The sequence below is a fragment of the Cydia pomonella genome, chromosome 1, assembly GCF_033807575.1.
Source record: "Cydia pomonella isolate Wapato2018A chromosome 1, ilCydPomo1, whole genome shotgun sequence".
Classification (NCBI taxonomy): Eukaryota; Metazoa; Arthropoda; class Insecta; order Lepidoptera; family Tortricidae; genus Cydia; species Cydia pomonella.
This window is the reverse complement of record NC_084703.1, coordinates 29,329,301-29,341,559: the sequence shown is the minus strand read 5'-3', so window position 1 is coordinate 29,341,559 and position 12,259 is coordinate 29,329,301. Positions and strand designations below refer to the sequence as shown.

Genomic DNA, 12,259 nt, shown 5'->3' with positions numbered 1-12,259 from the left:
GTTACCATAAGGTATAATTATTTGAAATTAGTTAGCACAAGTCTGTGGGATCCTCAGATAAATAGGTTTAATAGTCAAAAGTGGGAACAGTAGGTAAGATTAGTAAAAATAAAAAAAGATAATTTGATGTTATTATACTTATTATTTAATGAAATTATGCATAGATGACTGTCTCATCTACTGTAACATAAATATACGATTGCCCGATATCTTTTCGTATAGAAGAAAAGGCATTTTTGAACATTTTTGGCAAATAGCGTAGTCTTAGGTTTGATTCGGTTGGTATTGTAACTGTTTTTGCATATTCACCATCCATGCATTTTTTTATGAAATTACGGAAGTTTTCATTTTGTAGTTGCACCCAGGGTATGTTTGCTGCTATCATAAAATTTGTAAGGTTCATATTAAATTCACTTTGCCCTTTTTTTTCTACGTTTCCGACATGTTTGGTTGTCTCCAAATGTCTTTTAATATTGCTTACCTTCGTTGGTATATCTTGATTACAGGAAGAGCAGTATACGTGTTTGTCACGTACCTCCAAAAACGGAAAATTGCCATAATATTCGAGTAAAGATGACATTTTAGAGCGTTTTCTTGTACATTAGTAAATATAAATTTTAGCTAAATATAATCGTGAAGATACAATAGCTAAACAATAGCGAAGTCAATTTATTGCTCATCTGATTGACAATGTGTCAGTCAAAAACGTACTTACTCATTTCAAGTGGCGATATCGTTTAATAAAGAGGTTGATAAATGATAATTGTTTATGAAAATCAAAAATACTATTTGAAATCATAGATATAAGTGGTTTGACGTCATCCGCACTTTTTGTACGACCCCTGGTTATCACATATATTTATCGAGCCCTAACGCGAAAAACTTTTGTCTTGTGTCCCTGGGGTATTTTGGTCAAAATAAACGTCGGTATTTTGCTCTACGTAAACGTCGCTATCTTCCGCACAGTTAGTGCTTGAATTAATCTTTACCAGTGAATTAACGAGATTACTCCGAAAAATACATCTTAACCTTTTGAACGCCACGCCTATCGTACGCGGCGCGTAATCGTGAACCTTGTCAGTACGCATGAAGGTTGATATTGGGCTGTAGCCGCGCGCGTTATATGACGTCTTTGGCGGTCAAAAGGTTAACATAGTTGCACTGGGATTTTTATTCCAAATACTGCGAATAAGTTTTTGATGGCATCTTGATTCATTTTGTTATTTAGCAGTTCATCACTGAACATTAAAATAGCAGTACTTGACTGTACCATTGCGTCAAAACAAGGTCTTCTATAAATTTTAGTAGCTGCTCCATTTTTTTCTTTTTTATAAGAAATCTTTTTCAATTTTAAGGAAATGTTTTTTCCGTCTATAATTGCCTGCCGAGCTAAAGACATTTCCTTTGTAAGAGCACATCTGGGCTATAACCGCGAAAATCGAAGTTCGTCAATTGCGGGCATTTTTCGCTGTCACTCTAATTACGTCTTGGTGAGAGTAAAAGAGAAAGATCCCCGCAATTTGCGAATTTCGGTTTTCGCGGTAGGCCCCCTGTAAATATTTGGTTCGAATCTTCTTCGGCTGTGACTGCGAAGTGTTAAACGCAGTTTCGCTTTGAAGTTCACCTGTTTCTTTAGCTGTCTTGATTTCTGCCGCTATAGTATAACTAAAAATTTGTGTTGCAAGCGAAACATTCATTTTTTGAAAGGCATTAGGATTTAAATGTTTATCAGTAAGTTTTAATTAACATCTACTTTTGTTCGATTTCTTGTCTATCTCGAAAGTTTGTACCACATCTTTGAAAGACATTGTTGTACCATTGTCAGTACAAAAATCGTCATTTAAAAAAATATTTTGTATATTTTTGACAGCGTGTGGTATGTCAAAAATACCATAAATTTTACTTCCATCAACAACAAAAAAAGGATCATCAGTGGTAATACCTAAACATCTAAATAATTTTTGATTTCTACTCATTTGATCACAAATAATGGCTTTTGGATTGAGACCGCTAGCAGACAATTTTGTAATGACATATTTGATCATCCATTGCAAATCGTTTGTTTTTACATTGCTGTTACTCAAAAACTACGCTACGGGTAACTTCCATTTAGAAAATAAGCCGCGTACCAAAAAAAAAAACTAAAGCATATTTCTCGACTTTGGGTGCCCAACGATTACCACCCAGGACTTCAAACCCTTCTATGAAGTAATTTTTTTGATATTTCCAAATTTTGCTTAATTGACATTTCGTCAAAACATACAGTGCACATTTTGTCTTGAATGAGCATTATTTTTTATCTGTTCAAAAATTTCTGCTTGGAGTCCTGGGAAGAAAGAAAAGGAAATTTGACTTTTGTAACCACTTTCTTATACATGGTCGGCTCGGCAAAATAACACCTTGGTGCCTCAAAAACATGTACCCCGCTGGAGACTTGTAGTACAAAGCCAAGCAGAAGTATTTTTATTCTTTAGACCACTTCTTCGTTGAATTTTGTTTACGGAACTGCATTAACCCTTTTCCAGGCATAGTACGATTTATCGACCACATACGCGCCTTTAGAATTTCAACATTAGCATTCCGATTTAAGGTTCAAATTAGATTACACTTTCAGGAAATGTTACTTGTCTTCAAATGAATCATCAAAGCTGGATTAATTGGAATATATTTGGATTTTTTGGGAAAACCTTGTTTATTGGTGCGGCCTGGAAAAGGGTTAAGGTAATTATTTTTGAGATATTGCTACCAAAAGAATGATTTTCTAAATCAATTGTGTTGAATTTAGCTCTCAATTTTGATTTGAGCCTTCTTACTTGTTGCTTTAACGCTTTATTTTTTTTCGGAAGACTTTGTTACCACTCATATCGTTTTCGTTTACGTGATTGATCCAAAAGAGCGCAAGCGTGATAATGCGCTTCAAGGCCCCAGGAAACCGCAGGGCGCGTTTCATGTAGAGCCTGTAGAGCATAATCCGAGGCTGAACCACAAACATAATTTTCAGTGTTATAAAAAGAGAAATCGATGGCGTAATAAAAGGCCTGAAGGTCAGGTTCGGGGTTCCGTAAAGATCCAAGTATATCACCAACCAGTGTTGCCAGATGATATCTGAAAGAAGCAGTAGAAATCTAAAAAAAATCAGTAGATTCCGAAAAAAAAAAACAGTAGACAGTAAAAGTTGATATTGTAGTCATAAACATCGTCAGTAATTGCATGCAATAGTCTTAGGGCTCCTCTAAACGATGGCCCAGCGTAGGCCAGTCCAAGGGACGCAGCTATGCGGTGAAATGAGATAGCAATATCACTTGCTCCCTCTAACGCATAAATGCGTCCCTAGGACTGGCCTACGCTGGGCCATCATGTAGAGGAGCCATTAGACACTTACACCAAAGCTACCAACGCTTCATAAATGATTTTCGTCATCTTCATATATGTGGCTGTTAAACTTTGGTAAATATTTTTTTACGTCGTGAGAATAGCAGTTGGAATTTGAATATATCCGTTTTGTGTGCAAGATACCGCAAAGGGTCCTGTTGTGCAGTCTGTTTCGTAATTTTGTTTTATTTATATTTATCTGTGAAAATATCCTTTCAACAGTTGCGCTGGAGTGGGGCAGGCACATAAAATTTTTGACAAAGGTATTTAATACGGGAAATAGAGGTGCATCATCACAAAAGTTTTTTTTCGCTAACCTAGCCCAGTAGTCTTCAAGGTCACTGCTGTCACATTTCTCTTGTTTGACACCTGTGTTTTGCAGAAGTCTCCAGTCATTGTCAAGTGCATGTAAATCCTTTTTTGCACTAAACTCGGGAATCTCACAGCCAGGGGAGCAAGGGGGCTATATTTTTTGCTTTTAACTACCTCAGGATCCAATATTTCTAAATATTGTATGACAGGATCAGAAAAGTTAAATCTTTTGTAAGTATATCTGCGAAACTCCCTCTATGTAAAGAAGCAGTAACCTGAGCTCCCATATACATAGACTGCAGTTGTAAAAAAAATCTTGGGTTCTTGAATTGAACATTTTGAATGTTATTTGCTTGCAGATGGCTAGTTTGCATATAATTTGATAGCATACTTCTTACTAGTGTTTCCACATTTTTTTTCATTTGATGTATTTGTATTTTTTCAGACTGCATCAGTTTGTTTTGATTATTAAAGCTAGGGAGGTTGTTCAATCCATCTTAATATTTCTCCTGGAGCAGTTAGGCGCTCATTGCTTGCAGCATCAATAAAGTAATGTTTTAATGCTTCATACTGCTCTAAAATTCTTGAGATGGCTGCATGCAAAGCAAGGTTTTAACTCTAAAAATTGTTGAAACTCATTAAATTCTTTAATTCTTTTTGGGCTTGTTTGAATGTAGGTATATATGTTTCTATCTAAGTCTTCTACATATCTAGGTAATTTTTCTCAAGCATATGAGGCACAAAGGGCAAAGGAGTGGCATATACACTTCATTGTAAACAAATTAGGATAGGTCTTAAAAAATGATATTGAGGTTTCTAATACCTTTTTTTTCTAAACTGAATAGTTTGCGCGAGAGACACTTCCAAAGTGGTAAAAAGTGTGTCCCCCACACACTGATAAAAAAAAAAAGATATACATTACAATGCAAACTTCCACCGAAAATTAGTTTGAACGAGATCTAGTAAGTAGTTTTTTTTTAATACGTCATAAATGGTACGGACTGGTCCGACTCGCACTTGACCGCTTTTTTTTGAGCTCAGAGGATAGCTTGTTATGCAATAACTGTAGTAAATTTGTACTTATTTAAATTAAAGTATGAGTAGGCTCAATCAAGGGGTTCTGGAGCTATATAAGAGCCTAGAAGCCCAAAAGCTATTTGTGAGGGGTCTTATTGCTATTCTAGTCAACTTGTTTGCAAGAAAGTGTGGTCGGCGGTATCAAATGAAAAAGCCCTGTTTACACGTAAAGGTATTAGAAACGTATGGGTTTGAAGAAATTTTTTTTTTTGAGTTTCAGTTCTATGTATGGGGAACCCCCAAAATTTATTGTTTTTTTTTCTATTTTTGTGTAAAAATCTTAATGCGGTTCATAGAATACATCTAATTACCAAGTTTGAACAGTATAGTTCTTATAGTTTCGGAAAAAAGTGGCTGTGACATAATCGGACAGACAGACGGACATGACGAATCTATAAGGGTTCCGTTTTTTGCCATTTGGCTACGGAACCCTAAAAACAAAATGTCGAGACCTCCAATAGCCAGTCGTGTGTTCCAAGTTGAATGTATGATTTTTAGTCATATTATTTGGACCCAACATGGTTCGAAAGTTAGAGGGAGGAACTATTCTTATTTTCTTTCAGAGCGATTATTTACGAAAATATTATCTTTATCTAAAATGGTCATTAAAGACCCGTATTTGTTTTTAAAAGACCTATCTAATGACAGCCCACACCGTAAGCTAAACACTTGTGCGACATGTTTCGGAGAACCTATTAGGTCTTCATTTTCAATCATGTCTAGTTCATGTGAGCATTCACGCTGGTCATATTTCTTTTTTGCTTATGTTAGACTCACAAACGTTTCAATTTGATCCCACGCCGTGCTTATTGTAAGCTTGGCTCAGTTAACTATGAACTGCAACATCCTATGTATACCTTATATTTCGCAAATAAATGACTTATGACTTACGACTTATGACGTCACAAAGTTTATGACTTCCCCCTCCCTCTTGTCACAACATGTCACATTTTCTTGACCCCCTCTCTCCCCCTTGACGTGTGATCTAATTAATGGATGACCTCTTGGGGCTAGTCCGGTTTCCTCAGAATGTTTTCAGGAAGGCAGTGTTAATGAACATAACAAAATAAAATAATACTAGGCGAAATAATTATTTATTAATAGGGCACGCTTCTCTTGTGCCACTCTTAAGAGAAGCCTGTTTTGAGGATAATGCATCCCTCGAGCAGCGCCCCCTTCCAATTCCGCTTCAGATTCGCCTATTATTGGAAGATTTCTGGAAAAAAGAAAAACCTATTATACCTATAAAGTAAAATAATCAAAAAAACTTTTTACAAAAAAAGTAAACCGACTTCAAAAAGGATAAAATAAAATATTATACTTTTTTAAGTATATGCGTTACCAACTGATATGTTTGAAGTCGGTGCCTTATCGTAGGTTTATATTAAAATTTCTTATCATAATATCATATTGTTGCATTAAAACTACTTTGATTAAGCTAATCGCAAGATATAAGGTAATTGCAACAAAAAAAATTGAAGTCTCACAAGTTATTTTCTTAACACATTATGACGTTAAGATTTTATAATTAAGTGGATAGTTAAAAAAATTGTCCATTTCTGCCTGAAATACAAGGAATCCTAGTAAAGGTATTTGTAAACCACTTTTCTCTAATAACAATTCTTAGTCTTTAAGAGCAACCAACGTAGGTACAATACTTTTTCAATGGATGTGGTAGGCAGCTGCCCCCAGTCTCCCATTTCAAAAAATCCATGTACATGGGCAAGAGGTTATAAATAGTTGCATGTTTTATGCTATTCTTGCATTTATTCAGCAAAAGGAAGTAGATATAAAAAAGAATATAACTAAAGTAAAGAAACATATCTAAATACATATATTTACAAATAAAAAATGGGGGCTAGCTCGTCGCCCGATGGTAGGGTGCCCAGAAGGCTGGTGGCATTACCGCGCTGTATGGCGATGCCAATTCGCTGGGCAAGGAAAGAACCAGCCCTCTGGTCACCCGTAGCATCAATGAGACGCTTCGCCAGCTCTCTGAAAATACAATGGGCTCCGGGTCCCCAGGGTCCGAGGGTCTCCACCCCAAACGGCTCAAACATACAACCGGAATCAATGGATACATATTTGCGCCGTTTGAGACGCTCGGCTGCTTCGGCGGCCGTTCCGGCCTTGGTCGAGGTCCCTGGGAGGTGGGACGGCGCAAGGGTATCCACACATGTGGCGTCCCAAACTAAAGGCCGTCCCAGCTTCCAAGGAACCAGAGTCATGCCGTCCGGCCGCTTGCCATCGTCCCTGTCTAAGCCTGTGGGCTCTAGGACGGCTGGTGCCCCGGCACTGGTAAACGCCCGGCGCAGAATGTCATTGATACTGGCATGGCGTGGGATGCGGCCTGCGCTCCTGCTGCAGGACAGACCATGAAGGCCCCTACCAGTAACATTGGCACCACAATGACATTTGTGCGGGGCAACACAGACCGCACCGAGTCGCAGTGCCATCGAGAGTCTAAATGTTTCGTTGCTAAGAAGAGTGCCTAGATTTTTGGAGGGTACAGCATGTAACCACGCCCCTGACTCCCACTCGGAACAAGCAAGGAAGCGAGCGCGCTCCGCGGGGCTGGTAAACGTTTCGTACAGGTGATCCCGTACCAGCACGCAGAGCGGCTCGTCCCATTGTCTTTGCGAGCAGGCGGTCGTAGGCAGGTCAGAGTTGGGGCAGATGACTCTCCAAAGCTCTATGGCATCTGTAGCAAAAGAAATTTTGAGATCACTAGGGTTTTTTAGGATTTTGGAAACTAAACTTTGAGTGCTATGGATTGATGAAAGAAATGCCGGAAGAGATATGATCGAAATTTTGCGGATCCCAATACCTCCGTGCCTGATAGGAAGGGAGGCCTGGGACCACTGGTTGTTGTCCAAATTTATATTGATGACGGATGAAAGGGTGGTCTTTATAACATTGTCGAGTTTTTCCAAAAGTTCAGGATACAACCAAAGGTGACTGCAACGGAGGGCATACGTAAATTTTGGTACAAAAAGGCAATATTTAATTAGAGTGTAAGCCATATGGGCATTAATTTGGAGCAAGCGGTCGGTAAATTTAATGAATTTTTGGTAGGTAATTTTGATCAACAAAGTCCGGAAAAGATTCGTCAAGTACAGGTGACCCAAGGAGGTGAAGCGAGGCGGTGTCTATGACTTGGATGCTTGGTGCGATTGTGCGAAAACTCGATAACGCAAGGCCTCTTTGACTATACGCATCTGGAAAAAATAATTCACATTTAGCGAAATTGAATTCGAGGCCTATTTCAGCAAATTTATGGGTAAGAGTTTGCAAATCATTTAACACCACGTTGACGTCACCCCCCAGGGTACCGTCATCTAAATACCAAACATTAAAGCTACAATTTAGACTCTCGATGATGGGTTGAATTGCCAAGCTAAACAAAGCCGGACCCAAGGGATCTCCCTGTTGACATCCGACAGAAGACAATATGGAATTGTTTTTGAAAAATAATTTTGAGGGGGTACTATAACATTGCCAAACAAAGTTGAAAAGCTCCGGTGTTTTTTCTTTGACTTGAGCCAGCAAGGTACCACGGTCGACAGAGTTAAAAGCATTTTTAACATCAACTTTTACCAAAACCTCACATTCTTTTCTATTAATGAATGTCCATAATGCATGCACCGCCGCCTCACAGCCGCCCTTCAAGCCAAAACCCAGCTGCACGGGCTGGAAATAATTGGACAATTTGGTTGACACAGCAGTGCAACAGCATTTGGCGGTCAGGCGACGGTAGGTTGACCCAACCGCTATTGGCCTAATTCCACCATCTTTTTTGGCCAATGCACACGGTGCCACGTAAAGGACATTGGTTATATCCGGGTTTACCGATCCCGAGAGCATGAAATTGGACAGGGCTGTAAGCTCTTTAAGAAGCGAATCAGCAGCTTCACCACATGTGTGGCTTAGAAGGTCTTTCAAATGCTGAGGAGATAAACCGTCGAGACCGCCCGCAGAGCCATTCGGAAAGGAAAAAACAGATTTAAAAATATCGTCAGAGGACACATGGAGACAAGGGCCGGATGGGTCAGGTGGATCAGGGAGCGACAGGTTGGCATCCGGGGTGGGGTGTTTACTTCTTAGGGCTTCAAGGGTGTCCGCTGTGTTAGGAGCTATTATGTCACTGGAGAATAATAGCCGCGCAGCTCCTTTGATATTCCCTTCCCCCATCTTGGTTTCTACACTACGTGTTAGGGACAAATTTTGTTTAAGCCTAGATCTCGGCAGATCATTCAAATCATGTGGGTTGATGCAGTTCTGCTTAATTAATGAAGTCAGTGAAATTCCTCTTTGCTTAGCTTGTTTAACGTGTAGTACTCGATAGGGAAAAGTAAGGAGGTGCTCCCAGGACTCCTGCGTATTTTGGGTTATGGCGGATTTTATGTCTTCTGCAAGTTTGTGAGCGACCTGAATCCGTGCGCTCCGAGGAATACGTTTTACTAGCGGAACCGACTGTTTAAGTGCACTTAACTTTTCAGAGAACGGCTGGACTTGTGTGGTGACGTAAGCAGGCTGTGTATTTGGGATAGTGAGACTGATGTGCACACGGCTGATATGTATGTTAAGCCCCTTTTGGCTTTTAAAAGAACGGGTGCAATGTGGGCATGGTACCAGATTATCCACGGGAAGGGAGGCATTTGTCAGGGGACCCGTATTGGTTGAGCCACTATCACAATTAAACATGATTTAAAGACTATTACAATGGCAGTAAAATAACTAAAATTATACTCGTATATACACAACACAGCACGGGAAAAAACTACTTACTAGTACAGTACTTATCTAAGATAATAATAATAAAAGGATATAAAAAGAGTCAATGTAAGGAAATACGGCGAGCCGATCCAACCTCTAGCGTCCATCATTCCGTCATCGTAGCGTCATTTTTCAGCACTTCCGGTCACAAAACGGTATACTCGTACTGATCTTAATGATAATTATGCAGTAGCATTGCGAAAATTGGTTGAACATACGAGAAATCATTGTTTACAAATATTCAAGAGACTTTTTCATTTGTTGACACATGTCACATTGGCCGGGTGGGCTTCCTCGCACCATAGTGGCCCGGGCCGCGGTCTCCGCAGAGAAAAACCTCTGCTTACTCGTTATTCATACGTTTGCTAGCACTTTTATAGGTGGAGTTGTACATGGGTATGTGTTCGGTCACCGCAGAGAAAATATGAGGAGCGGAGGCCTAAACATGGTAGGTAAACATAAATTTAATTTATTCATAGTGTCCAATGTCCATGCAATTTTGCAGATCGCTATTTGACGCGCCATACATCACCTAAAACTAACAGCTGACTTGCATGGAACGACTCTGGGTATCTATGTACTTAATCGCGGAAAACGTCAAACATTTCACAAATATTTATACTAAAATATTATAACAACGGTTATATGTAATTGTAATATCTTAGAAATTACAAAATAGTATTTGACTACCTATTTGTATCCGATTTAGCAGAATGAATGATAGATGAGTTGTAACAAAACGTACTAATCCCGATTTAAAGTAATCCCCATTGGCGTTGTCAGGGATTACTTTGGCGATCTTATGGTTTACAAGAAAATAAAATTGATTCGATTTATTCTAAAATTTCTAATTATGAGTTTGTAGTTATTACATACCAACTGAATGTTTAGCGAATGAATTCCTTTTCTGTTTAAAAACTACGCCATGCGGTAAAGGTTATGGAAATATTTTTACTTGGGGTGCAGTCTACTGTGCCTAAAATGTTAGCAACCCCATATGAACACCTCTCATTTCCTGGGAAGACTATCCATGTGTCCTTGAGTCTGTAAACAATCCAACACTTTCATGATTTGGTACTTTAGCTACACGTATAAATACATAATATATGTAAGAGTGGTAAAGAAGTTGCATATAATAACAAAAATAAGGTATGATTCTGCATTGAAATATTTAGGTAGAAACACTTCAAATACAAATAGGTACCAAATTTACCAAAATCCACATTCAATTTTCTTTCTTTCTGACTGCGTCTTTTTGCCTTCATATGTGATCATACTGATTACGCTGTATAAAAGGAACATCATTGTAGAAAAATCTCACTGCACATCCATACTCGTATTTTTTTACCTTCTTACCTCCAGTGTCAGTGGTATTCTGTACCTAAATGGACATACCTTCTATTCACCGCAGTTACAAATTGATCCAAGTACCGGCTGAGGGTAGACTGAGCAATGGACAAGCCATGGTCTTGTCTAGTTCCCCGTTGGTAACTACCGTCAGCCAATAGGTGCAGTGATGTTAAAACCTAAAACAAAGACTTGTAAGTAGGTATATCATTATGAAATAATGATTATGATCAAGGTGGTAAAGGTAACGGGAATGATTTGAGGAATAGTGCAACATTATATCTTTACTTTAAGATGTGCCGGCAATCCATCGCCATGTTGAGGTTTGAGGTCGGCGTCAAGTTCAGCACACATACAGTGCTAATTCTTTGCGCACCCTATATATGCGCCGAAACTCCTCGTCGGGCTTATCAAACGGGTTGCATGCATCCCTTATAGCCCGGCGTTGAAGTTTTCTGTTTTGTTTTTCTTCGATAGCAGCAGTTGCCAAGAAGAAATGATATCTTGCCATCCCTGAAAAATGTATTGATAATGTTATATGTAAATAAATGGAGTTCAATTGTATATATAATGAAAAAAACAGATACTTACTGATATTTAACTCCAAAAATTTGTATTTTGCACCATTTATATAGCACAAGAGCACTTATCGTGACCCAGTGAGCACTATGATAAAATAATCAAAGTCTAGCCGTCAAAACTCGACTATATCTTATCTTATACCTTTAAACGAGCAATTCTTGTATATATATATATATATTTCTGTGATCTCGGAAACGGCTCTAACGATTTCGCTGAAATTTGGTATATGGGGGTATACAATCGATCTAGATTAGTCTTATGTTTGGGAAAACGCGTGTTTTCATGCGTTATTCTTTCGACGCAGAATATGGTCGCTAATTTCGTGTTGCCGGTCACTGTCCGTCTGGTCCAGCGGGTTAAGACGCGGACGGCTAGAAACGAGTATTACGGGTTCGAATCTCGCCCGGTGACTAACTTTTTTTTTTTTTATATGTTCAAGTTTATATACCTATATATATATATATATAAACTTGAACGGTCGCCCAGCGGTTGCAGCATGGTTCCATTTTTATCACTTGTCACTATTCCCGTCACTTTCGCGCTTACATACTTGTTAGAACGTGACAGGCATGGTGACAAATGATAAAGAGCCGACCATCTTAGCCCTACCAAGTATGTAAGCGCGAAAGTGACAGGCCTAGTGACAAGTGATAGAAATGGAACCATGCTGCCACCGCTGGTACTATTTAATTATTCAACAAACGTTGCCATTTACAGTCTATCGCTGTCAAAAGTAGACAAAACGGTATAAATGCTATAAAACGGTATAAATCTAGACAAGTGTGATTTATAT

General features: G+C 38.8%; 2 long non-coding RNA genes across 2 annotated transcripts in view; both read right to left on the bottom strand.

The window, feature by feature from the left end:
- Positions 1-12,259, bottom strand: part of LOC133528198 (uncharacterized) — a 149,635-nt gene that overhangs the window by 13,315 nt on the left and 124,061 nt on the right. The window lies entirely within an intron of this gene.
- On the bottom strand, positions 5,170-11,631 carry LOC133528184 (uncharacterized). Its single transcript, XR_009800963.1, has 3 exons — positions 10,933-11,631; positions 10,414-10,581; positions 5,170-5,977 (listed from the first exon to the last, which is right to left on the bottom strand). It is a non-coding gene; the product is annotated as an uncharacterized LOC133528184 (long non-coding RNA).